The 26,222-nt window shown below is 42.2% G+C and overlaps 1 protein-coding gene across 5 annotated transcripts in view; it reads left to right on the top strand.

Moving 5' to 3' along the window:
* NCOA3 (nuclear receptor coactivator 3) overlaps positions 1–26,222 on the top strand; it is a 273,852-nt gene that overhangs the window by 169,569 nt on the left and 78,061 nt on the right. For 3 of the 5 annotated variants that reach the window (XM_033963802.1, XM_033963801.1, XM_033963798.1), the window contains exons 3-4: positions 12,602–12,718; positions 17,727–17,866. The gene's annotated coding sequence lies outside the window, so the exon portion shown is untranslated. The remainder of the gene's footprint in view (positions 1–12,601; positions 12,719–17,726; positions 17,867–26,222) is intronic. The other 2 variants (XM_033963799.1, XM_033963800.1) reach the window with 2 other exon arrangements.

Genomic DNA, 26,222 nt, shown 5'->3' with positions numbered 1-26,222 from the left:
TCTGGCCAAAATCCAAGGAGTAGCAACATTCCAGCATCTCAAAGAATAGCAAGATTCAGGAACCCCCAATGAGAGCAACATTCCAGAGCTGAGATTGCGATGTCATAATGCCTCAGAGCCAACCTCATCAGTGATGTTACAATGGTTTGATTGTTCTATACTTGGCTCACGTAAGAACATAAGAATAGCCTTACTGGTCACACTAATGGTCCATCAAGCCCAGCAGCCCGTTCTCACAGTGGCCAATCCAGGTCGCTAGTACCTGGCCAAAACCCTAAGAGTAGCAATATTCCATGCTACTGATCCAGGGCAAACAGTGGCTTCCCCCATGTCTTCTCAATAACATTAGCTCTTAATAGTGGTTCAAATGCAATACATTTTTTTGTGTGTGCTTTGATTTTTGATACGTAATATTCTGTTTGAACAATCTTGGGCGAAAGCCAGCCTAATCGGTGTGAATGTTATAGCAGCCCATCATGCCTGCATACACCTGGCTGGGCCTCTGCATGTGCGGATCGCCGGACTTGATGGACCGAAGGTCTGATCCGGAGATGGCAGTTCTTATGTTCCAGCATCTGTGTTTCACTGTTACCATCTCTAAATCTAACCTGATTGTATAGCCACAGAACGTTCTTGTTCTGGAGTATTTAACTGAATTCATAATATAGAGAAGTTGGTTATTAAGACATTCAGAAAGCTCTTTTGCGAGTGTTTTAAGCTAATCGTCTTATGCTTAGAATAGCGGAATTGCCATTTCTCACTCGGCTAAACCCGGCAGCAGTGTTGAATAAACAGCTTTATGAGACCTGTAAGCTGAAGTTAAGCTCACTGTACAAAAGTCATTAACCAGCTGACAGCGCACAAACAGTAGGATAAGTGTGTGAAGAATTTCAGATTGTCTAACCAATGCCAAGTAATCGGAGGACGATAACATGCTCAGGCATTTGGGTCTGCAGTCCATGCACTTGACAAAATTTCCCTGTTGGGGAAAAGCATGACTTTCAGGCTCTACGTTATAAATGTGCAGAGCAGATCGAATATGAACCACATTTTGTTTAGAAGGGAGACCCGAGGCTGGATGTAAGAACCCCAGTAAGAGGAGAGTGGGAAGCATGGCCACTGCTAACAGGATAAGAGCCTAAAAGGGGACATAGTTTATACAAAAGAACGTAAGAGCTGCCATACTGGGAGAGACCAAAGATCCATCAAGCCCAGTATCCTGTTTCCAACAGTGGCCAACCCGGGTCCCAAGTACCAGGCAGAAACCCAAAGAGTAGCAACATTCCAGAGCTGAGACTGTGATGTCATAATGCCTCATTCCACCAGTTCCTAAGAGTCAGACTCATCAGTGATGTCACAATGGTTTGGCTCACATAAGAACAGGAAAATGACATGTGACCCAGCAAAACCGCAGGAACGGGTAAAGTCTTTGCCTATGCTGATGACATTCAGCTACTGCATCCTTTAAATAATAATAATGTACTTGAAATTTCGGCTATTAATGGAAAACTTGACCAAATTTATCATTGGCTGGATGAAAACAGATTGGCACTTAATATCAAAAAAACTAATGTCATGCTTTTTCCATGGAAGGACAGTTTCCCTCTTGTTACTCTTGTCGCTATTCAAAATGTTCCCCTACAATCAGTCAAAAATATTAAAATTTTAGGGTTATTTTCGATAATAAACTTACTTTTCACGACCATATTAGTAACATCATGAAAACTACCTTTTACAGGTTACGTAAAATTCGCTCTATTTCTAAATTTCTATGTCCCAAGTCACATAACATTCTGATTCACTCTTTGGTGATGTCTAAAATAGACTATTGCAACTCTCTATTTAAAGGAATTGCTTTACATGAAATAAAACGTCTTCAAATTATACAAAATGCATCAATTAAATTAATAACCAAATCCAGAAAATTCGACCATGTAACACCACTTCTTAAAAATGCTCACTGGCTTCCAGTTATTCACAGAATAACCTTTAAACTTTGTATAATCACCTTCAAAACTCTATATAATACGACCCCCGCTTTTTTATTTAAGTTATTAATTCCATATTCTGCAAGGAGAATTTTAAGATCTAACGAACAAAACTTATTGTCTATTCCTTCACTGAAAAGTATAAATACGAGAAGGCAATTTATTTTTTCATGTACTGCACCACAGACTTGGAATGCCCTCCCTATTTTTTTAAGGGAGGAGAAGGAACTCGGAAAATTTAAAAGTAACTTAAAAACTTTTCTTTTTAAAGATGCCTTTGCAAACTAATTTTATTCGGTTACTACTCCATTTTACTTTATTATATTTTTTAACTACTACCCTCGTGTATTTTCCCTGAATGTCTCTTCTTTACTTTAATGAATTGTATTTCACCCCTCCTTACCTAATGTCAAGAGTATGTTAAACTGAGTGTAATTTAGTCTTTTTAAATATTCGTATGTATTGTACTGTCGCCTAACAAATGTAAATTTTAATGTGTACATCACTTAGAAGTTTGATTAAGCGATTAATCAAGATACCTAATAAACTTGAAACTTGAAGTCGATATCTGTTCACCGCCGGCACGGGAACAAAGCCTTTCACCGCTCCGTGGAGTGGTGAAAGGCTTTGTTCTTGCGGGGAGCCCCACCCACCACAACTTCCCGATATCCCACCATCCCACAAAGAGTTACATGTGGTCTTATATTCCTCCAAATCCTTTTCAAATGGAATTTGAGACAGGTTACAATCAGTATGACCGCTACATAACGTTAAACATACAGTACACCATCAAAAATGGTCTAAATTCCTAAAGACGCAAATACGATAGAAAAAAATAACACCGAGAAAAGGTAGTCTAGGAGTGTTTTCCTGAAGCTCACAAATCATGGATACCCAATTCCTATAAATCAAGAAGAAAAGAAAATAACCTAAAAGCAAACGGACGGAGGGAAACCCTTACCACGCACTGCAGTGCATTTGAAACTGAACCAGGGTTGGTTGTTGGAAAACTAGGGGGTCCTTTTACGAAGCCGCGCTAGGGCCTTAACGCGCAGAATACTGCGCGTGCTAGCCGCTACCGCCTCCTTTAGATTTTTGGCTAGCGCACCTTCGTAAAAGGAGCCCTAGGTTTCCTTTTATTACTTAAAAAGGCAGTCGACCGTGAGGACTTAAACACATATCTAATAGATTGCTATTTCACCATACATTTACAAGGCCATTTAAAGAAAGAAGAGCCCCCATCTGTAGAACCCCCAGCTCCCAATAAAAGAAATGGCTTCCGCTTTTCTTGCGTGGTTTTTGCCCCCTCAGGAAACATGCCGACTCTGATTCTGGAACTGTTTATCACAGTGTTTAAAGAAATTTCAAGATAAGGAGTTGTGTTCAGAATAAAAGATTAGTTAGGCTAACTACTACACTTCTCCCTCAATATTCGCGGGGGTTCGGGGCAGAGCCTGCCCGCGAATATTAAAAAACCGTGAATAATATTTGGGCCGGTTCTGACCCACCCCCTGCCTTTCCCCTTAATCCCGGACCTTACCTTAAGCCCTCTGAGACTCCCCAGAACCGTACCTTGTGGTCTAGCGGGCTTTTGGGGCAGGAGCGATCTTCCTACGCTCCTGCTCCGTGCAGATCACTCATAGGAAATGGCTGCCGTGAGCTCCCGTCGTAGGCTCCTGCCCCCAAAAACCCGCTAGACCACCAGGTAAAGCTTAAGGGGGGGGGTCTAAGAGGGCTTAAAAATAGCCCCAAAAATTAAAATCGCGTATAACCAAATCCGCAGATACTGAAACCATGTATTTGGAGGGAGAAGTGTTCTACTACTACTACTATTAGTTATTTCTATAGCGCTACCAGATGTACGCAGTGCGTAGATGAAACAAGAGTCTGAATTGAATTTTTCTAGAAATCCAATCGAATATAATATATCCGTTGAGGGAGATTGTCCCGGTGAAGAATTGTTCTGTACCTTCTTTTTAAACAAAGGAATATTTTATATCTTAGATACGATGTTATTTGCTGAGTAAACTGAAGCACTTTTGAACATCTCAGGGGATGTTGTAGGGATCTTGAGGAAGTTTTAGAACAGGTGTTTTGCTCTCTTCATCCTGTTTCCCAGAGATTCCGCTTTAAAACGTAAAACATTAGCCCTCCTTAGTCAAAACAGCTTGAATCTTTACGACATTAATTTCATGACTTTTGTGGCCCTTTAACCTCTCAAGCTCTCTTTCCTGGTTTTTGAATTTAGCCATTATTCCTTTTAAATGATCAGGTAAGGTCCAAACCTTTCTTAAAACCAGCTACGCTATCCGCTCTTACCACAACCTCTGGCAAACGCATTCCAGAGCTTATCTATACTCGGAGTGAAAAAATATTTCCTCCTATTAGTTTTAAAAGTATTTCCCTGTAACTATGAGTGTCTCCTATTTAACAGAGTAAAAAATTGATCCACTTGTACCTGTTCACCACAACTCAGGATTTTGTAGACTTCAATCGTATCTCCCCTCAGCCATCTGGAAGGGTGTCTGTCTATGCATGTGATGTCATCGCATGCAAGCATGCTCGGAGGCCCTCCAAATGCAGCTCCGAGCTCAAGCAGAGCCAGGACCTTTCCTGCCACCACCAGCCAGTGCCAAATGAGCCTCCAGCAGCTTGCAACAGGGGCTCCTGCCCTTGTACTGGTACCTGCAATGGGACCTCAATTAACATGGCTCCCATCCACGGGTGACCCTCCTGCTGCCACCAGAAAGGTACCCATCCTGCGAGGGATGGGGAGGTAGGGATGAAGAGAAAATACGATGACATTTGTGTAGGAGTAGAGTAGAGCCAGAGTGGAGCCATGGCATTTTTTTTTTTCTTTTTAAGTAAAAAAAATATGGTAACCCTAACTGAACTTCTTTCCCATTTATATTAGTAATAGCAGTGATTCAGGCAGCCTTCTGTCGGCATTGGGGCCTTTTCTCTGGCCTGTAAACAGGAAGCCCTATTGTTCCTTTGCAAATCAATGTACCCCTTTATAAGTGCTAAGTTTATACTGTATATCTGCACAAGGACAAATGCAAAGTGATGTATATTGGGAAGAATAACCCAAATCATAGTTATCAGATGCTAGAGTGGTTAGCGCCCAAGAAAAAGATCTGGGTGTCATTATAGACAATACAATGAAACCTTCCACCCAATGTGAGACTGCATCCAAAAAGGCAACAAGATGCTAGGAATTATTAAAAAAGAGATTGTTAGCAAGACTATGAATGTTATAATGCCTCTGTATAGCTTCATGGTGTGACCTTCCCTTAAGTATTTTGTTCATTTCTGGTTGCCTTATCTCAACAAAGATGTAGCGGAACTAGTAAAGGTTCAAAGAAGAGCGACCAAATGATATAGGGCAGTGATGGCGAACTTATGGCACGCGTGCCAGCTGGCACGCGGGAAGGTCTGCAATTAAAATATGCGGTGCGGCGGGAGGCGAGTGTGCCGGTGTCTGCTTTGCAGCTCACCTGGCAACAGGGCCGGACTGGCCATTGGGAGGACCGGGCATTGTCCCGGTGGGCCGCGGCCCATCCTCCCGTGCTGGCTGCAGTCCTGTGAGTGGATGTTTAGCCTGCCTGTCTTCCCCTTAGTATCCTATGAGCCAGGCAGTGTGTGAGGGGGAAGTGGGGGGAGGAAGAGAAGCTTCACACTGAGTCTGTCACAGGAACTCAGTGAGGCTGTAGTGTGACTCCACATGTGACATCTGTAATCAGGAACAGTTCCTAGTGCTCCCATGCTAGAGAGGTGAGGATATGGGGGGATGTTAATGTGTCTAATAATGTGCTCCTCTGTAAAAACCTCTGTATCTTCCATTCGAGGAAATAAAAAAGCTGCTTATGATGATTGCATAGAGAAGTTCAGTAAGCTGAGAGGAGGGCTGGGCTCTCTGTGAACAACCAACACACTAATCCTCTGCGCTGTACCTTATGGAAAACTCAATATAGCAAAAAACAATAAAGTGTATATATGGCCCTTCACAGTGCTTTTGTAAACATCATAATAAAATAACAAAGGCTCCAATAATGAAAAATAAAAGTCCTTTTCCCATACACTCAGGTCACCTCTTAATTAGTTGTTATTGTGATGAATCCAATGTTGTATAGTCATTAATGCGATTAATCCAGTTTGCAGGTCATTTTATTTGGGGAATCGCAGTCACTTCTTATTAGTGGCTGGCCGTGCCTCTCAAGTGTGCTTCTGCATTTTAGCCCTGCCCCTGGACTTCAATGGGCGTGGCCTGCGTGAGGTCATGTGATTGGGCTGCTCAACCTAAAATGCCCGGGCCTATTTTTTGTCCCAGTCCGGCCCTGCCTGGCAATGTGTTCTTCGCGGCTGCCTGAACCGCCGCGGGGCTGTGAGACAGTATATTTTTTGACCAAAACGGATATCTACAATTAGTAAAATTCCCCAATCACATATTTTTTGGGGGGGACGGATTTGTATACAGCACTTCATTAGATTTTTTTTATTATACAAATTTTATCTTTTTGTAGACTTGAAGTCTTGAACAAAGAAAATGAGTACAGCAAAAAAAGCAAAAACAGATAGTGGAAGACCATTCCAAGAGGCCTGGACAGAGACATATGGAGTGATTGAACGCAGTGGGAAAGCATTGTGTAATATGTGTAATGAAAGTGTTGTGTCTCACACATCAAGTGTCAAACGTCACTTTGAGACCAACCATAACAGTGTTGCTGAACTTGGTTTAGCTCAAAAAAAAGAGTTCCTTGTAGGAAAATTAAAGAAATATCACTCCCAGTCTCTTAGTTTTATCAACTATCTTTCAAAAACTAATCATCTTACAGTTGCCAGCTTTCAAATTTCACTGTGCATGGCAAAACATGGTAAGCCCCTCTCTGATGAAGATTTTATCAAAAAGGCAATTTTGGCTGGGAGTAATTCACTCTTCCATGATTTCCAAAACAAGGATAAAATTGTGCAGCGCATCTCTGAGATGCCGCTAAGCAGAAATACTGCAAAAGATAGGGTTCTGCGAATGGCGGCTGATGTTAGTCAACAGCTTACTTGCGACTTACAAAAAGCACCCTTCTACTCCATGTGCTTTTCATGTGCTTGGATGAAAGTACAGATATTACTAACCATGCAAGATTAGCGCTCATTTTGCGTTATGCTACTGGTGACATCATGAGAGAAGAGCTGGTAAAACTGCTGTCTTTGCCTGGAAGAACACAAGGGATAGATATCCACAATGCTGTGATGGAGGCTTTTTTCATCACTAGACATAAGTCCAGAAAAAGTGGTTTCAGTTACTAGCGATGGAGCACCTAGCATGGTGGGGACAACATCAGGATTCATTCATTTCTTTGCTAAGGAAGCAAAACATCCACTGATTCAATTTCACTGCATAATACATCAAGAGGCTCTCTGCGCCAAAGAAAGCAGCAAAAAACTTGACGATGTCCTCAAAGATGTAACAAAAATGGTGAACTTCATCATGGCGTGTGCTCTTAATTTTCAACAATTTCAAGCCCTTCTTGATGAGGTTCAGGCACAATATAACACTTTACTGATGTACAATAATGTCCGGTGGCAGAGCAGAGGACGAGTGTTAGAGAGATTTGTGGCCTGCTTGGAAGAAGTTAGGCTATTTATGAATGAAAAGGGGGAAGACTATCCTCAACTCACCAACATGGCCTGGCTTACCAACCTCATGTTCTTTACAGATTTTACTAACTACTTTAATGTACTAAACAAAAAATTACAAGGCATGGGAAAAACAGCAGAAAGCATGTTTAGTGACATCAAAGCTATTGAGAGAAAATTGCATGTTTTTGAAAAAGACCTTGAGAGTGGACAGCTAAAATATTTTCCCAACCTAAAAATACATTTGGGTAATTCTACAACATTTGTGGACAGTCATAAAAAACACCAGGAAATCCACAAAGCATATTCCACCATTGTAGCCGAAGCAAAGGAGAATTTTAGTAAAAGATTTTCTCAGTTCCGTAAGATGGAGACAACCCTTTCATTTATAACTTCCCCAGAAAAGTCCACATTTGAAGATCTTGATCTTTCCTGCTTACAGTGGTTGGATATTCAAAATTTGGAAATGGAGCTACTGGAATTTCAAGAAAGCTCTATCTGGAAAAGTAAATTCAATGACCTGCGTGCGGCTCTTAAACGTATTGAGTGTGAAAGGGTGACAAATGAAATCACTGCTAGCAGTTCTGAAAATGAAATCCTGAAAGCGTGGAATTCTCTGCCAGACAATTTTAAGTCCATGAAAGCACTTGGATTGCTCTTCTTACTTTGTTTGGGTCATCCTATGCTTGTGAGCAGCTGTTTTCGGCTTTGAATCATATAAAATCTGATGCTAGAAACAGATTAACGGATGACATGAGTGCTGCATGTGTTGCTCTGAAATTAACGCACTATGAGCCAAGGATTGACAAGTTATCAGCATGCATGCAACAACAAAAATCACATTAATTTTTTTCAGAGCATGCCCAATGCATATGTTTACATAAAGCAGTGTTTCTAAGTTATTTAAATATTATTTAAAGATGTTATTTAAAAAAGGGACTTTACATGGCCCTGTTGTATTCCAATCTGGAATTTCCAATAAAAACGGTTAGTTTAATTGAAAGCTCTTTTGTTTTCTTTACATCATATTATTAGAAATGTAATGATTTAACTATTTTCTAATTTGATTGTAAATTTTACAAAAAAACATGTATAGACTCTTTGGGAATACACACCGAGTCTTGACACAGTTAACAGTTTTAAGAAGTTTATCTTTTTTTTTTACTCAGGATACATTTGACATGTTATGTGAATAATACATTTAAAATATATTGTGTAACTGAATCAAATTCTTCCTAAATTCATTAAATTGAATGAAATCATTAAAACATTATAAATTGCCAATAAACTGAAATGAAAACCAAAAGATTGTGAATCAAATTGATTCTCTGACAATACAAAGATTCCAACCTTTAAAAATGATGTTACATAGTTCAGGCAACTTTATAAAGAGTTTTTAGATACTAAAATCTTGTTATTAAGGTTTAATTGACGTGCTGGCACTTTGAGGAAATTCTTTGGTTTTGTGCAGCAGTTTGGGCACTCGGGCTCAAAAAGGTTAGCCATCACTGATATAGGGGATGGAACTCTTCTTGTATAAGGAAAGACTAAAACGGTTAGGGCTCTTCAGCTTGGAAAAGAGACGGCTGAGGGGAGATATGATTGAAGTCTACAAAATCCTGAGTGGAATAGAACGGGTACAAATGGATCGATTTTTCACTCAATCAAAAATTATAAAGACTAGGGGGACACTTGATGAAGTTATAGGGAAATACACTTAAAAAAAGGTGGGAGCTCAGTCCAAATAAATGCAAATAATTTACTACCACAGGTGCACAAAATCAAAACCGTGATAGAAAATGAACAAGCCAAAATTCTCTGGGACTTCCAGGTACAGACTAACAAACAGTTGCCGTACAATATACTTGCTATCACTGTGGCTAAAAAGAAGCAATCATGATCATAGATATGACAATACCAGGTGACATCATTGTTGAAGGCAAATGGAGAAGATCCTGAAATATGGATTTGAAGAATGGCATTGAGTGACTGAAAAAACCCCTGCAGTTCTGGTCCCCATAGTAATTGTTGCTCTTCGAGCAATATTGGAAGATCTAGACCAGTGTTTCTCAACTTGGTCCTGGAGTACCCCCTTGCTAGTCTGTCATCGGGGAAAACACCCTCAAGGGATTCAAGACAAAGTTAGACAAGTTCCTGCTGAACCGGAACGTACGCAGGTAGGGCTAGTCTCAGTTAAGGCGCTGGTCTTTGACCAGAGGGCCGCTGCGTGAGCGGACTGCTGGGCACGATGGACCATTGGTCTGACCCAGCAGCGGCAATTCTTATGTTCTTATGTAATATGCATGAAAGAAATTTGAATATAATGGAGGCAGCGTATGCAAATCAAGTTTATGCATGACTGGCAAGGGGGTACTCCAGGACCGAGTTGAGAAACACTGATCTGGAACAACATCTGAACACACTGGGCACTGAAAATCACCATCTGCCAACTACAAAAAGCTGCGCTACTTGGAACGGCCCGCATCCTGTGTCGAGACCTCTGAATATCCTATTTTCTTGGGAAGGATTCGATATGCAGAGTGCCAAACCTAGGCAAGAGCATCTGGCAGGCTGTGTGAAACCATGATGATACATTTCCATATCAAATCATGCAGTTAAAAAAAAAATTGCTATTAAAAAGTCATCTTCTGTTTATGTACCAAATAAGGACTTGCAGAATCTTTAAATATCTGCCATGTTAAATGGGAAGTGTGTGCATGTGTGTGTGGGGGGCTTTGGTAATACCTCTGTGAGAGGACTGGTTAAACAGATGATAGCTACTTTTACCACCAGCTCATCTCAAACGTTGCTTTTCAATTTCTTTTGCAAACTACCCGTTTTGGAGAGATGCTTTTTCCCTAAATGGTGGCGATTATCCACCAGGTAGTATGCGCATAAGTACCGGCTTTAGGACTCTTGATTTTGGGATTGGGCTAGAGTGTGCTTTTACATGCGAATGTTTCATAAATATTTCCCGAGAGCAATTTATTTTTCTAATTAGCTCAAGTAGGTCCTCGCTTTCCATAGCGCTTCAAGCAGTTTTCAGTAAATCAATTCAGATGCACAGCTGTTGCTTGAAACTTTTTGTTAAGTTACTGTAATTCTCTGTAGACACTCAGAAATGCCTACTAATTAGCATACTCAATCATGTCTCATGCAATATGCAGAGTTAAATTAATTCATCGGTCCCAGTGCATCTTAGGAAAACAGGAAAAATAGGAAGTTTATAGTAAGTTTTGCTGTTAACATTTAAAAAAAAATTTTACTGGATATTTTTTTTTTTTTTTTTGCTGAAGACTTAGATTTTCCTCTGGCTTATTGTATAGGGCAGAAGCCTGAACCGTTAATTAGGAAGAAGTGGAGGAGGAGCTTAGTGGTTAGAGCTGATGCCTTATTAGCTAAAGAAGCATAAGCATAAGCTTTGTAGCATCAGGATGTGAATGTATGTTTGTTTCTGGTGTGAGTGTGTGTTGTTTCCCTATTTTACTGGTGGTGGTGGTCTATTCTTGGGTTAAAAAAAAAAATGTAAAAAAAAAAATTTGTTATTGTAAACTGCCTTGCATTGTAATGAAGGTGGTGTATGAAGTTTTAACAAACGATAAACGATCGAAGGCTTAAACTGGCCGTGTTTGACATACTAAGACTTTCGTGCCATCAAGTTTGAACATTTCAAGAGCGATCTTGGTTCTAGATCCAGGGGTGACCTGGTATTGTATTTGAAGTCCCAGAATAACCGTACTTGGTGATGTGTGAGTCTCGGCACATCATTCAGAAGTGGATACTTTTTGGTGAATTCTGTAAATGGTGCCTGAGGTTAGGTGCTAATTAGGAATTAGACACCCAGCTTTCGGCACAAAAACATTCTAACGGATGCAAGGTGCTGAAATAGGACTGAAACAGCAGATTTTCCAAGAAAATGAAGGGGGGGAGGGGAAAAGATTAACTTGAATATAAACTGAGGATTTATATTCAAATATAGCTAATCCTCTCTCTCCTTCCTCCCCCCTTTCCTGATATTCACATTCCTGTCTTCCCTGAGGTGTGGTGTCCTGTCCTGCTCAGCCTACCCCATTCTATCCTATCCTATCCTATCCTATCCTGTCCTGTCCTTCGTAACTCTGCACCCAGCTCCCCATCACTCCCTCCCTCCCGCTGTCCTGATGCCCATTGCAGGCTTCTCCTTGGACCTAAGTTAAACCTTGGTGGTCTAGTGGTGAGCCCAGGACAGGAGCAATCCCTCCTTGCCCTGTCCTGGCTGATTCTGTCCTCCCATCTCCCAGGCCTGCCTTGTGCTCTGGTGGTCCAGCGGTGAGCCTGGTCAAGAGCGATCCCTCCTGTCCTGGCCAGCTCTGTACCACCCACCTCCTGGACCTTGCAAATGCCTACTTTTGACTCTCTGTGGGTCCAGCGGTGAAGCGGGGCAGGAGCAATCCTCCTATGCTCCTGCCCCGTGCAGACTTGCTGTCAGAAATAGCTGCTGCGAGTTCCTGCGACAATTTAGAAACTTAGAAATTTGATGACATATAAAGGCCAAATGGCCCATCCAGTCTGCCCATCTGCAGTAACCATTATTTCTTCCTCTCTCTTAAGAGATTCCACGTGCCTATCCCAAGCTCTCTTGAATTTAGACATCAAAAGATTGTTTTTACAAAAAAAATGTTTAAAATACATAAAATGCAGAATATAATAAGTTAGTTCTTTACAAGAAGGGTACATGAAATGATGAATTCATGGTTTTAGGTAACCGCAAAGGTGGACAGTAAACAGGGTATCACAGGAACCTAACCCCCTTTTTCCCATAGGATCAATAGTTCTGTATTCGCTTTTTCGGAATTCATGGGGTTTTCTAGGTACCTAACCCCAGCAAGTAAAGAGAACACACTGTATCATTTCTTGTATTTTGCTGCTGATCTGACCAACCTTTCAACCACTGACCAATCCAAGGTACTAACTCTGCTTTTCCATGTTTCTCTTCCTAGGTTGCTACCTATAGAATACCTTCAGGGATGAAGTGTGAGGTTTTGTGTGACTGAAAACTGCAGTTTCACAGTGTGTGCAAGAAATACAAAGTTTTATCGAAGGGAAGAGAGAGTTATGTAAGTATTTTTTTTTAAGCATAACAAAGGTTAATGTCTTTTTTTTGTTGTGTAGCTTGGGAGTATTAAAATAAAAATAAACCCAGGCAATTAAAATAAACAAAACAAAATAAAAGATTGAGCCAACCTCCTAAATGGCATAGGGTTGAAGCAGTATTTAATTGTACGTAATTTCCATAGAATGAAAAGGCATTTTTTAACCAGTGCAGTAATAAATGCCTTCATTGATAGATTCTTATCTAAATAAACACCTAGAATTCTAATTTCCAAATCAATAGGATAAGTTACCCCACTCAATATCAAGTTTCTACTACCCGATTGGATGGAGAGGCAAAGAAAAACTTGTCTGTCCTAAGGCATCTCTAGGCATCCTAACTTTTAGGCGCACCATATTAATGCTAGGGGTTTTTTTGGTCTAAAAACCTGCTTCTAAGTTAGGCACCTACATGCAAAACTCACGTACGATCTGCCCCTAACCATACCTGCTTAGTGGTAGGCACCTAACATCCAATTATATGCAATTTATATCAGTTATGAAGTGTATACTGTCAATTATCTGAACTGATTGTCAATTAATTAAAGAATAAAGGGGATGGGACTTGATAAATTGATGTACTTGGGGCAATGGGGGGGATTAAGTGACTTGCCCAGGGTCACAAGGATCAGTGTGGGTTTGAACCCACAACCTTAGGTGCTGAGGCTGTAGCTTTAACCACTGCACCACTCTAGAAATCAAGATGTAGTAAAAGTGAGCCAAGTGTAGGACAATCAAGTCATTGTGACATCACTGATGAGGTTGGCTCTTAGGCATTGGTGGAATGAGGCATTATGATGTCACAATACCAGCTCTGGTTATCAGAGGGTGAAACTTTTCACACTATTTATTTATTAAATTTTCTATACTGTTCTCCCACGGGAGCTCAGAACGGTTTACATGGATTTATTCAGGTACTCAAGCTTTTTTCCCTCTATTTTGATGGGCTCACAATGTATTTAATGTACCTGAGGCAATTTTTTTGGGGGGGAGGAATTAAGGTACTTGCCCAGGATCACAAGGAAATACCATGGGTTTAAACCCCTAACCTCAGGTTGCTGAGGCTGTAGTTTTAACCACTATGCCACACTCCTCCTAAAAATTAAGGATATCTGATAAACTTGTTTATAGGTAAACTCTTAGAACATAAGAACATAAGAATTACTGCTGCTGGGTCAGACCAGTGGTCCATCATGCCCAGTAGTCCGCTCCTATGGCAGCCTTTAGGGGCTGGAGGAGTTGCCGTACAGTTAGAGATTAGAGAAACTGGGCCTCTTCTCCCTTGAAAAGAGGAGACTGAGAGAGGACATGATCGAAACATTCAAGATACTGAAGGGAATAGACTTAGTACATAAAGACAGGTTGTTCACCCTCTCCAAGGTAGAGAGAATGAGAGGGCACTCTCTAAAGTTAAAAGGGGATAGATTCTGTACAAACGTAAGGAAGTTCTTTACCATTATGCCATATATTTAAAATGGAACGAGCAATAGCAGTACAAAGAGGGACATATACTAACTTTATAAAAATATGGGGGCCATTGGCAAAATATTGTAGTGAATAGTCATCACTTCTTCTCTTCTCCTTTTCTTTTTTTTTTTTAGCACACTAAAGGGGGGAGGGAGTTGGAAATAATTTTACATAATATGTTATAATATGATATATAATATGTGTATATTTTTATTGAAAATATGGTGAAGGGTGGGTGGTAGGTGAGGTTATTGATTTACTAGATATCAAAGTGCTATTGTGGAATAATGATGTTGTAATATATTCTTTTGTGCACTTGTTGTTTAATTTGAAAACGAATAAAGAATTATTTAAAAAAAAAAAGTTAAAAGGGGATAAATTCTGTACAAACGTAAGGAAGTTCTTCTTCCCAGAGAGTGGTAGAGAACTGGAACACTCTTCCGGAGTCTGTTATAAGGGAGAACACCCTCCAGGGATTCAAGACAAAGTTGGACAGGTTCCTGCTGAACCGGAACATACACAGATGGAATGGGCTGGTCTCGGTTGGAGCGCTGGTCTTTGACCTAGCGGCCGCCGCATGAGCGGACTGCTGGGCGTGATGAACTACTGATTGACCCAGCAGCGGCAATTCTTATTTTCTTACATTCTAAAGACCAGTGCCCTAACTGAGTCTAGCCTTACCTGCATACGTTCTGGTTCAGCAGGAACTTACCTAACTTTGTCTTGAATCCCTGGAGGGTGTTTTCTCCTATAACAGCCTCCGGAAGAGCGTTCCAGATTTCTACCACTCTCTGGGTGAAGAAGAACTTCCTTACGTTTGTATGGAATCTATCCCCTTTCAACTTTAGAGAGTGCCCTCTCGTTCTCCCTGCCTTGGAGAGGATGAACAACCTGTCTTTATCTACTAAGTCTATTCCCTTCATTATCTTGAATGTTTCAATCATGTCCCCTCTCAGTCTCCTCTTTTCAAGGGAGAAGAGGCCCAGTTTCTCTAATCTCTCACTGTACGGCAACTCCTCCAGCCCCTTAACCATTTTAGTCGCTCTTCTCTGGACCCTTTCGAGTATTACTGTGTCCTTCTTCATGTAATGCGAACAGTACTGAATGCAGTATTCCAGGTGGCGGTGTACCATGGCCCGGTACAGCGACATGATAACCTTTCCAATCTGTTTGTGATCCCCTTTTTAATAATTCCAGGCATTCTGTTTACCCTTTTCGCCGCCACCACACATTGCGCGGTTGGCTTCATTGACTTGTCTATGAGTACTCCCAAATCTCTTTCCTGGGGGGGAGGGAGGAGCGCTCTCTGAGTACTGCACCAGACATCCTGTATTGGTGTATAAGATTTTTGTTACTGACATGCATCACCTTACACTTATCCATGTTAAACCTCATTTGCCATGTCGCGGCCCATTTCTTGAGTGTGTTTATGTCACGTTGCAGGTCTTCGCAATCCTGTGTCTTTACTAATCTGAATAACTTTGTTTCGTCTGCAAATTTAATCACCTCACTTGTACCAATTTCTATGTTGTTTATAGATATGTTGAAGAGTGCAGGTCCAAGAATCGAAGCCTGCAGCACTCCACTCGTGACGCTTTTCCAGTCCGAGTATTGTACATTTACCCCCACTCTCTGTTTCCTATCCACCAACCAGTTATTAATCCACATGAGTATTTCACCCTCGATTCCATGGCTCGCAATTTTTTGAAGTAGTCGTTCATGCGGGACCTTGTCGAACACCTTCTGAAAATCCAGATATACAATGTCAACTGGGTCACCCGTGTCTATCTGCCTGTTTACTCCCTCGAAGAAGTGCAATAAGTTCATCAAGCAAGATCTTCCTTTGCTGAAACCATGCTGGCTGGTCCTCATCAGATTGTGTCCATCAAGGTGATCAATGATGCGGTCCTTTATCAGCGCCTCTACCATCTTTCCTGGTATCGAGGTCAGACTCACCAGTCTGTAGTTTCCCGGATCTCCCCTCAAATCTTTCTTGAAGATCGGCGTAACATTCGCCACTTTCCAGTCTTCCGAAATCCTTCCTGATTTGATCGACAAATTGGCTATTAGTTGGAGCAGTTCAGCTATAGCCCCTTTCAGTTCCTTGATTACCCTCGGATGGATGCCATCCGGTCCCAGGGATTTATCGTTTTTAAGCCTATCAATCTGCTTTTATATCTCTTCTAGACTGACTGTCAACCCTGTCAGTTTCCCGTCTTCGTTTCCTGTGTATAGCCTGTCGGCTTCCGGTATGTTGTGTATATACTCTTCGGTAAATACAGACACAAAAAATGTGTTCAGTTTGTTGGCAATGGCTTTGTCCTCCTTTAATACTCCCTTTATTCCATGGTCATCCAACGGCCCCACCATTTCATTCGTGGGTCATTTCCACTTGATATATCGAAAGAATGGCTTGAAGTTTTTTTGCCTCCTTGGCTATTTTTTCCTCGTAGTCTCTTTTTGCCCCTCTTACCGCCTTATGGCACCTGCTTTGATGTTGTTTGTGCTTTTTCCAGTTTTCGTCCGTTTTTGACCTTTTCCATTCCTTAAACAAAGTCTTCTTGTCTCTGATCGCTTCCTTCACCGCTACAAGGCTAACAGAATTTATCTTTATTATACATTCTTTGCAAGACTACATTTAATTTTGAACATCTCCCCATTTCAAGTACTGTTTAGCTTTCTGGCCTTGTCAATATGGTCCTTTTCAAGCTTGTTCTGTAATAAGGTGTTTACATATGTCCTCTTAGTATTCTGCCCTCTAGTGGAAACTTGAGTAGCTTAACAGTCGCAATGTAATGACTTATTTGAATATGTTGAAAGTGGGGGCGAGGGAAGGGTATTTTGGATTTGCCTTCTTCAGTTGTATCTCAAGGCAAGTTATATTCAAGTAATTTGCTGTATATAACAAGTGCAGAAGCTTTATGATTAAGTACAGAAGAACGAAAAAGCAGAAAAAGTAAAAAGTTCAAGCTTAGCTACCCAGAAGAGTGACATAAAATGCAGGAAGATGAGGAAAATTATAGGATGAAGTGACTTTTGCTGCAGGAAGTCAACTGCTTTATGACTGTATTCTTGCCACTGGAGTGAGACAATTTCTTAACCACCTTACCTTCATTTTAAGTTAAGTCACTATATTGATTTGCATCTTAATTAATTGAAGACAGCTTTTATAAAGAATGAACAGTAAAAAAAATTGTTTTTGACTCAATTTAAACCTTTCTACCGATTGAAGATAGTGCAATGATAGACTACTAGTAATTCTGAGCACCTTTGTTGGTTTAAAGGATTTACGTTTGAATGTCCCCCTTTTTTGGTTTCATGTTTTGTATTCTTGCCAGTACAGACAGGTATAGAACCACTGGTCTTTCTTCTCCACCGTCTACTTTTTCTGGGGGTCTTTTTCAAGTGAATAATAAGGGGATTAGCTGAAAAAAAAATCTGTATGTTAAACACCTTGTTTTTTAAATTCTGTGTTGTGTTCCCCCCTCCCCCCCTCATTGAATTTAGAGTGGGTGAAAAGTGCCATCGACAACATTTGAAACTCAAGTCGGACAGCACAAACGCAGGCAGACGTGTATGCTGCTTTCCTCTGCTGTCCCAGGGTGCGTCAACTCTGCCTTGGAGTAACCACCTCTGTAGGTGAGAGGGTGAGTCCATTTCTCTGTCGGTGCTCTCCTTGGCATCCTCCCGAGAAGACCAGTGATTGTGTAGTTTAAATGATGGTGGCAGATTCTGCAGTGCTTCTCTTAGATCTCCGTATCCGTGTTTCCCAACCTATTAGCAGTGCCAGGCCCAACCAGTCTGGTTTCAGGTTATCCATAATGAATATGTACGAGAGAGATTTTCATGTAGGAGATAGAGGTGTGTAAAGTATACAGATGCTTCTTATGGATGTTTCTTGAGGCTATCCTGAAAACCAGGTGGGTTATTTGTGATTTTTGGGGTTGGGAAATAACCATAACTTCAAAAGGTGTGTAGTGATATAGTTGTGCAAAAATTTGTGTTCTTGGTCAAACTGTATGTTTTCACAGAATCTTTAAGTGAACAGAAGCTGACACAACAATTTGGCTACATGGTATAGAATTTAGCAAGGCCTCTTTATGTGAATTGTAATACATGATTGGCTTATTTGTTGACTTTAACAGATTGAAAATAAATAAAAAAGAAAAGTGAGTAAGGCAGGTGGAAAAGTTTGGACTCTCTTGTTGATTCATTGTTACTTTAAAAAAATGTTGTAAGACTGAAAATGTCTAGGGACTCGTTAGGCCTTCAGTTAGGTTGAAAAAATACCCTGACCCTTCTAACCTCTCAGCTTGTGATTCTTCTGTCTACTTTCAACAACTATGTGCTCCTCCTGAGTAGCTGTCTTAGCTTTTGAAAATGGAGATAATTCACTCCTATAGAGCAGAAGAAAGTCGTATAAAAATCTTTAAATGCTTTCTGCTAGCAAATTCATCTTGAGAAAAGTGTGAAAAAAATGGAAGCTAAACGAACCTGTTGATGTCAACACAGACAGACAGGAAAACCAAGAAAAGTTGTCTTGGTTTTCCTGTCTGTCTAAGTTGACATCAACAGGTTCGTGTAACTTCCATTTTTTTTTTAACACACTTTCTCACTGTTGAATTTGAAGTCAAGACAGACAGGAAAACCAAGAAAAATCTCTGATAGAACAGCCCCAAAACTGGCCAGATCTGATAAACGCAACCCACAGATCACTGCAGATAACTCGCGGAAAGGTTTAGCAATTGCTCACAATAGATTTTGCTTTACACAGCAAAAATCCTCATAGAAGAGTTGTCAGAAAAACCTTTTGTATAAAACACACAGCAAAAATCATTCTTTTAACGTATGCAAAGCAAACAAAATGAAACAAAAATCCTGATAGCCTGAAACATTATTTTTTGAGCGAAATGTGTTAGATGATGATACAAACATTATTAAACTGCGCATCCCCAATCACACAAGATACTTTGGGCTAAAAAAGTTGAAGAATGTGAAGAAAATCCAGTGATATAGGAAAAGTTTGTACAAGTGGGAAAAAAATGTAGTGATGGGAGCGAGTGAATAAATTGAAACTGAAAAGAGGTTGTATATTTCAGCAAAACAATGATTCAAATTGTACCTCAAAATAAACCTTGAAGTATCTAAAAGAAGAAAAGAAAAATGTACTGAATGGCCTTTTGACAATCTGTGGGGGAGGTCTCAATCAAAAGTGAAGTGCATATTAAAAGTCCTAGGAACAGAAGAGTTTTGCAAGGAAGAGTGGAGAAAATTTTTTTTTAAAATCAAGAATAAACTCTAAGGGGTTCATAATAAAAAAAAAAAAGTCTAAAAAGTGTCCTAAATGGCTACTTAAACGATCAAAAAGCCTGATCGTCCAAGTACCCATAATCAAAGCTGGTTTTAGACATATCTAAAATCAGCTTAGGCCTTTCCCCTGCGACTAAACGCACAGAGAGAAAAGAGGCGTGTTTAGAGGAGGGGAAAGGGCGGGCGGTGGGCCGACCTACACTTGGGCGTGCAGCAGGTATAACCAAAACCTTAGGCAGGTTGCCTAGTCAGCACTTATACATTTTGACTTAGACGAAGTCAAAACAGGTCTAAGTGCCGAAAAAGGGGCTGCTGAGCTGATCGTGGCTGCTGCGATCAGCTCAACGGCCCCAGCAACCTGCCTACCCTATACAGCAACGATCGCGGCAGGAGAGATGCCTCATCTCCCCTACTGCAAAGCGATCACCCCTCTACCCGAACTGCCGCGACCCATGGCAGGAGAGATGCCCAATCTCTCCTGCCGCGGGTTGTGGCAGTTCGGATAGAGGAGTGATCGCATCGCGGCAGGGGAGATAGCCAATCTCTCCTGCTGTGATACATCGCCCCCCCCCCCGACGATATTGGGGCAAGAGGGAGCCCAAGCCCTCTTGCCCCGTGGCACCCCTGACCTCCCCGACGACATCGGGGCAAGAGGGAGCCCAAGCCCTCTTCCCCGGTGATCGTCGGCACCCCCCCTAAGGCTCCTGGGCCTATTCTGGTTGGCCCAGGTGCCTTAGGCCCCACCTGTGGGCGGGGTTTCAGCCGCCTGGGCCAATCCGGCCCCATTCCAGAGCCGGCTGGCCTGCCGGACGGGCGGACTTGGCATCCGTCCGTCCGGCCAACATTTACCAGGTATGGGATTGGGGGTGGGGGGGTCGTGGGGTTGGAGGGGGGTTGCGGGTCGGCGGGGGGGGGGGGCGATTGGGGGGTTCAGGGGGGGCGGTCATTGTGGGGTTGTGTCTAGGGCAGGAGGGCCTGGGATTCCTCCTGCCCGTATTGTAGTGGGGGATGGGGGATAGGGGATACGCCTGGGCAGGAGGGGTTGGGCTCCCTCCTGCCCGATATTGTAGGGGGTGGGCGGCGAGAGGCCAGGAGGGCTTGGCCTCCCTCCTGGCCCAAATGTAATGGGGGGGTGCCGATGATCGCCGGGGCAAGAGGGCTTGGGCTCCCTCTTGCCCCGAACGTAGTCAGGCAGTTGGGGTGCCGCGGGGCAAGAGGGCTTGGGCTCCCTCTTGCCCCAATGTCTTTGGGGAGGTCGGGGGTGCCGCGGGGCAAGAGGGCTTGGACTCCCTCTTGCTCCGATGTCATCAGGGAGGTCGGGGGTGCCACAGGGCAAGAGGGCTTGGACTCCCTCTTGCCCCGATGTCGTTAGGGGGGGGGGGTGGATTCTGTAACCAGTGTTGTTTTTGACAGACACCGGTTACAGAATCCAGCTTTTAGGCGAAGGACTGGCTCCTCCTTCGCCTAAAAGCTCTTGTGTTGGACGTTTGGGGCTTAGGTGTTTTTTTGGTTCATTATGGGGTATAAGTGTAGACGTAGTAGTGGTCTGGGCGTTTAAACAGCTGAATGTAGAGGCAGGCCATTATCAAAAAAAAATTCCATTTGGACGTTTTTTTTTGATTATGGACATTTTCCCTGCTTCTACTTTCAACGTTTAAGGCCTTAGGCCAAACTAGCTAGAGAATGACAAGGGGACAAATTTGTCCCGGCAGGAACTCGGGCCTAAATTCTGTAACCAGCGCCTAAAGTTAGGTACCTATTTTGAAGGCGCCCAACTAGATAGGTGCCTTATCTAAATTGAATAACAAGCGTAATTGAGCTTTCTAATCAGCACTGATTGAAACATAGGCGCCTATCAAGAAAAAGGCGATTCTGTAACAAGGCGCCTCTAAAAATTTAGCCGGCCTTCAAAAAAATAGGCGTTACGCATGTTAGGCGTGGGCATGGCTATGTGTTAGGCGCCTTCTTACAGAATCACTGCTCTTAAGCGCTCAGCTCTGCGCCTAACTTTTAAGTGTGCCTAGAGCTGGCCTATTTAATGGCCGCCTCCAACATAGGTGCCCAAATAGGTGCCGCTCAGCGTGATTCACCCAATTTTATTTGAATCGCGCTGAACAGTGTCTATATAGGCACCTACTATTTGGGCGCTTCTTATAGAATTTGCCCTTCAATTTCCCCATCCCATCCCCATGAGTTTTGTCGCTGCCCCTGCCCCATTTCTGTAAGCTCTGCCTTAACCACACATGCCTCAAACACTTGTGCTCCAAGTTGGGCTACAGAAAACATTTGGAAATTATTTCTACCAAAGCAGGTGTGAACAAAATTTTGACTGTGAGGAAATGTGTGTTCAAAATGTAAATATTGTTCATTCAACCAAAAACAGAGCATGTATGTAGTGAGTATGGTGATACCAGAAAGAACATCTGCCTAATAGGGAAATAAAACCAGCTTATCCCTTAAAGCTAGGCTTACCAGATGTCCGGACTTTACCCGGACATGTCCTCTTTTTAGAGCACATGCCAGGGCATCTGGATGGCTTTTCAAAACCCGGCAATTTGTCTGGGTTTTGAAAAGATTCCAGCTTGGGACTGCGTTGGGAGGGCATTTTGAGTGTGCGTAGATGCAACGCGGTGACCACACACACGCATGTGTGTGATGTCATCGTGTCACACCTGGGCATGCGCAGATGCCTTCCTGATGCAGCTCTGAGCACAAGGACAGGTTGAGGGGGGCGAGGCTGGGGCGGACAAGGCGGTGCCAAGGGTCTGGATTTTTCAATCGTAAAATCCGGTAACCTTACTTAAAGCAATTTTTCTCAATCATAATCCTACAAATAACAATAATATCAGCACTTCAGTCCAGGGACAAAAAAACAGTAATGTTAACAAAATATATAACAAAGAAACCCCCCCAAATATACTTATAGGAAGCAGTGTGGTGGTAGCATGACTAGTCACCAACTGGAAAAGAATCTGCCATGTTGAAAACTCAGACTTGTTTATATGCACATGCGTGCTCTGGTGTAGGGTGAACGCACTAAATTTACATTTTGAACACTCATTTGCTCGCTGCTTTTTTGTATTTTCCTTCTACTTGTTACATATTCTTAAATCTTTTTTGTTATTATTAATGCATGGTTAACGTGACCATTTATTTTTTTCATCAAAACGGGACATCTATTAATATTCAGCCCCGCCCCCATCCCGCCCTAGCCCTGCCCCCAATTTCATCCATTCATTTTTCACCCCCTTCCATTCAATGTCTGCCCTCCTCCCCACACTTCTATTCAGCATCTGTCCACCCTCTCCCCCACACTTCCATTCAGCACTGGTCCCCCCTCTCTCTACCCTTCCATCTACTGTTCACCCTCTCTGCCCTTTCCATCCAGTGTCCACTCTCTCTCTCTCTCATTTCAGCTTCATCCCTCTTCATTTTTCTGTCTCCACCCCTTCCCCTGTGCTCTGGCATCTGTCTCTTCTCCTTTCCTTCCTTCCCACTCAACCCCATGGCCTGGCATCACACACATTTCCTTCTCTTCTACCTCTCCCTCCCCCTCCATGCTCTGGCATCTCCTCTCCTTCCTTTTCCTCTGGTCTGGCATCTGTCTCCTTAGTTTCCCTTCCCTTATACCCTGGCACCTCTCTGCTCTCCTCTTCTATCTCTTCCTCCTCCCTCCATTATCTGGCATTTTCTCTCCTTCCTTTCTCTCCTTCCCTCCTTCCTTACCCCTGGTCTGTCATTTGTCTTCTTCCCCCTCCATGTGCAAGTGATGGGTAAATGCAAATGCTCAGAGAGTAGGCTTAGAGTGCTGGTAAAAAAAAAAATTGAAAAATAGGACTTTAGAAGTGGTCCTTTGAATACTGGCTACACTTGTATGAGAGCCCATAAAATCCTGGCTTTGTAGAATGGTCAGTCACACCGGATGCTAATCATTTTGAATTTTCTTCTTCTTCTCCTTCCTTAAGGTACATAAATAATCCTTACAGGAAGGAGAAAAAGAAAATCCAAAACGATTAGCATCCAGTGTGACTGATTAGAAGTCGACTGCTGGGCGGTTACCTGTCAGTTGCTGTGGCCCTCGGGGTGTGGCGGGCAGTCTGCCACCTTCACGAGCTCTCTCTCCGGTCTGGGCCCATCTCCGTTGCCCGGTAACCCCAGCGGAGGCAGGTAGTGGGTGGGAGATGGGAAAGCGTTTTGTTGTCTCCACAGTAATGGCCCGTAAGTGAATTGAACTCAGGCCGCGGGGCTCTAACACGGCACACACTGGCTTCCCTTCTCCTCCGAAACAGGAATGACGTCATTTCCTGTTTCGGATGCGAAGGGAAGGCAGTGCGTGCCATGTTAGAGCCCCGCGGCCTGAGTTTAGTTCGCTTGCAGGCAAGAGGGTAGTGAGTGAGGGAATAGAAGGGAGGGAAGAAGACCTCACCAGACAGTTGGGGGGGGGAGGGGCGGCCAGGCCCTGCCCTGCCCTTTTTGCTCCCCCCTAACGCTGGTCCTGGGGCAGGGAGACAGCCCATTCTCTTGCGATCCCCTATCCTGTTGGCCCCACACACAGCTTCAGGACACCGTCTCTGAAAACAGGACTTTTCGGCGTCCCGAAGCTATGCATGGGGACAACAGGACAGGGGAGCTGAAAAAGGGACAATCCTTTTCAAAATGGGACGTATGGTCACCTTATGCATGGTCTATTTAATGTTAAAATTTATTGGGTTGTTTATTATCAATATGTTTTTATGTTTTAAATGTAGGATTTTAATTCATTAATTTATTTGTACGATAATTTAAGCCCTGATGCATCCTTTGGACGAAACGTGGCCATATTGGGTATTTGGTCTGCTCATGTCTCGTTTCTCTCTATACTTGATTTGCAGATCAGTGCCTTTTTTCCTGCTTGTCAGACCGTTGCGCGGGACATATTTATTGTTTTCTTATTTTGAATCTGTAAAGTAAAACAAAAATAAAAATTAAGAAGTGGTTTTGCATTAAAATGAGCAGAAAAACATCTGCTTCTATTCACTTATAGATTCCTTGAAACCTGCAAGTGTGTATAAACTTTGCACGCAACTGTTTAGTTACCTGAAAAGACGGATAACCGACTGTAGATTATAGAAAGGGCAAAACAAACATTTCTGTTACTTGTAAGGGATGTTGAAGCTGTATTCATCTAATGACTTTAGTGGTTCAAGATGAGTTAGATTCAGATAAAGTGGTATTTTCTTGTTCCCAGAGGGCTCATAATTCAAGTTTGCACCTGAGGCAATGCAGGGTTAAGTGATTATAAGAGCCACAGAGGGATTTGAACTCCTGCCTTCCCTGGTTCTCACCCTGCCGCTTTAACTATAGGTTAGGCTATTCTCAGTAGAGTTTTATATTGTAAACAAACAAGGCCAGGGACCTACACAAAACCATTGAAATGGCACAAGTTTTAACCCATGTAAAGGAATTAATTCAAATATTTAAAATAAAATTTTATTTGATATAAATAAGTTGCAGAAAGCAAGCACAGTACTGTATAATACAGACATAGATCAATTAAAACTCAGCATGACCAAGTTTCAGGAAACACACCTGTAGTGTGTGTGTGTACATGCACAGAGGGCTTCATGTTAATATTTTGACAATGCAATACTACACCAGTGTCTCTCAAACTGTGGGCCACGGCACAGTGAGATGACCCGAAGAGATATCGGGTATATCGCGAGAGATTCCAGAATTTTACTTTATTTTTAAAAATTCCCTTCATAACTATACACTAGAATAGGTGACATGTACGTTGCATACGCAAAAGTCTCAATATTATGAGCTTCTGTGTGTGTGTAAGGATACAACTGCCCAGACAAATATCATTCTTTGACATTTTTGGTCCTTGAAAACTAAAGGCAAGTAATTTTATTTTTTATGCAGTAGTTATCCTAACTTGAGCAACCAATCGGTCAAGGCTTGTTACTGTTTGGGTCTTCTTATCTTTGCAAATTTGGATTTTCAGTTCTGAAATTACAGACAGAAATTAAATTGAAAAAAAAAAAAAGAGAAGAACTGCAGGAGGTAAATGATGAAATACGTGTTTGCTTGTCAACTATCAAGCCACATTTTGAATTAGTTTGCACTCAAAAACAAGCTCATCCATCACGTTGATTATCAATTCTATCTACTTTAGTTTCACCGTTGTTACAATTATCCATACATATTTATTTGAAGTTCTTTAAGCTAATGTCTCACATTTTAATTTTTTGTTGGTTTTACAATTTTATAATTTCAATTATAAGGTGATGCGAAAAACATTTGCTCTGTTTTTAGTGTGCCAGAACTAAAAATGTTTTGAGAGACGCTGTACAAATCTACTGTGGGTTTCCCACTGCTGTTCTCAGATTAGAGGGCGACTGAAACTGGGTTCTTTGGTTGCAGCTGAAAATCACCATTTGGTTTAGCTGAATCCGAAACTGCCCTGGCCCCAAACCATGGCAGCCTCCACTGCCTCCTTCTCCTCCCCCTCCTGAACAATAACAGCCTCCTGTGGAAGTACTATGGGTACCCAGCACAGAGCACTGGCATTTTTGTGGAGTTAGATTTTGGGCTGGTTTTGTTACCAAAACCAAAACTGACATTTTGTTTGGCTTCTACATCAAATTTCATGTAAAATTTAATATTGGTTTTCTGGTCAGGCTTCTAGTAAATTCTGAGGCTACCAATAGT

This window comes from Geotrypetes seraphini, chromosome 11 (assembly GCF_902459505.1).
Source record: "Geotrypetes seraphini chromosome 11, aGeoSer1.1, whole genome shotgun sequence".
Classification (NCBI taxonomy): domain Eukaryota; kingdom Metazoa; phylum Chordata; class Amphibia; order Gymnophiona; family Dermophiidae; genus Geotrypetes; species Geotrypetes seraphini.
The sequence above is the reverse complement of the archived record's forward strand: the minus strand, read 5'-3'. Positions and strand labels throughout refer to the sequence as shown.